Here is a 2,343-nt window from a genome sequence, read left to right on the forward strand (position 1 = left end):
GGAAGATGATGATGACTCTATGGTGATGGCAGTGATGTTGATGATGGTGGGGCTTATGGTGTAGGATATGAAGAAGATGACAATGTTGATGGTGGTGATGGCAGTGATGGTGATGATTGTGAGGATGATGGTGTTGAAGGCAGGGAAGATGATGATGATGACTATAATGACGGTGATGGCAGTGACGGTGATGATTGTGAGGATGATGGCATTGAAGGCAGGGAAGATGATAGTAAAAAATAATGTTGCCTCTCAAAGGGGTCCTACTGTTGTCAACCTGACAGAATTTAGAATCACCTAGGAGATTTCCAGAGAGTATTAACTAAGGGAAAAAACACATTCTGAATATGGTTTGAAGTGGCAAAATTCCATGGGCTGAAGGCAGGGACAGAAAAAAAAGGACAAAGGAGAAAGCCAGAGGAATGCCTGCATTCCCCCTTTTCTGCTTCCTGGCTGCCACAGTGTGAACTGCTCTGTTCTGCCATGCCCTACCCACCATGATCAACTGACACCTCTGACACTGTGAGTCAAAACAAATCTTTCCTCCCTTAAGTTGTTTCCATCAGGTATCTTGGTCCCAGTGATACAAAAGTAGCTAACATACTCATCAAAGGTGGGCTGGGTGTGAAGATCACTCCAGTATCAGGGATCAGCTATACTTTAGCAAAGTGGCCTGCTTCCAACTTGTGGTCGGCCAAGACTCAGAGAGCTGATCACATATGACCTCCCCCACTACATCACCCCAGGTCATCCCATCTTCCTCCAACATTCACATGACCACCCCATCCTCCAGCATCAATTTTTCCTTCTCAAGGAACAGCTATGTGTCCCCCAAATTCACAGATTGTAGCCCTGGTCCTAATGTGACTTACAGGAAGACAGGATCTTTCAGGAGGTAATCAAGTCTAAATGAAGTCACTGGGGCCTCCATGTACTATACCATGGTGCCCTTATAAGAGGAGAATGCCAAGACACAGAGAGAGAGAGAGAGAGAGAGAGAGAGAGAGAGAGAGAGAGAGAGAAAGAAAGAAGGGAGGACAATGTGAGGACACAGGGGATAAGTGTCCACAAACCAAGAGGGACAGCTTCAGATAAAACCAGCCCAGGCTCTTTCTTGGTTTCTTGATCCCAGCCTTGCAGACCCCTGCCCATTGCAAACAGCATCTGCTATTGGAGGTGCACAGCCCCTGGTCTCCCACCAGTGCAATCTGAACTATCAAGGATATTAACTAAAGAGGTGTGTGTCCTCTGCCATTAGGCCTTCCCTGTTCCTGGCCCTATGCCCTTTGTGACCTAGCTCCAGCTGCTTCCAGGCCAATGTCACCCACCTCTCTTTCCCAGTCCCTGTACCCTGACCGTCCTCTGGTCCTTTGTCTTCTCATCCTGGACACAGTTGGGGTGGGGTGGTGGGACCAGGTATGCTTCCAGTGCCCTCCAGAATCCGACCCTCCCCCCGCCTCATTTTTGTGAGGTCTACTCTTCTGGAGGGAAGCCCAGACTGAAGACAAAAGAGGCATGTTATGTGTCCATCACCTAGCTACTGTCACTGGCCCCTGCTCATCTTTACCTGATGCAGCCCTAGAAGCAGAAAGGCCTCATCTTTCTACCATGCAAGAATTTGAGGCCCATACCACTCTTCCCTCTGTCTTCCCCAGTCAGAAAGAGGCTCCATCCTGTACTTCAGCATCCCCGGGTCCTGTGGACAAGGCCTTTTACTTCCCTGACAAAAATCCATTCTACTAACAACAAACAAGTATAGTATTTCTGGGGTTTTGTTCAGTTATTTCTTGGGGGGGGCGGGGTGTTCATGCTACTAGGGATAGAACCCAGGGCCTAGAGAATGCTAGGCAAGCATGTTACCACTGAATCACACCCCCGACCTAAATGAGCAGCCACTGAAAAACGTAACCAGGTATTTCTCCCACTACTCTGCACCCCTAAAACATCACACAAACTCCCCATGATCTCCGGTGCCAATTCCCTCTTCGCAAGGGCACACCGAGCTCCCTATGCTGTGCTCACAATGAGAGGTCCCCTCCAGTCCATTGTCCTGTGTTCTCCTGGACACTGCTGCTGGTCCTCCAGGGTGACCTCCAACAGGGTAAGGGAGCATGTTGCCAAACAGGCCTGCGATGACCTGACCTTCTCTTTCTCTTGGTGCCTGCAGACTCTCTGCTTGCTGCCCTGGCCTCTTTCTAAGATGTCTGCAGATTTTGGTTTATGACTACTTTACGTGACCCTGGAACAGAAGCTTCCTTAAGAGCAGACTTCCACTCTGACCTGCCACTGCTTCTCAGTGCCTGACCCTGAGCAGATCCCAAAGATTCTCTGAAGAGCTTGGCA

The sequence above is a fragment of the Nannospalax galili genome, unplaced genomic scaffold, assembly GCF_000622305.1.
Source record: "Nannospalax galili isolate Female #2095 unplaced genomic scaffold, S.galili_v1.0 scaffold243, whole genome shotgun sequence".
In the NCBI taxonomy this organism is placed as follows: Eukaryota; Metazoa; Chordata; class Mammalia; order Rodentia; family Spalacidae; genus Nannospalax; species Nannospalax galili.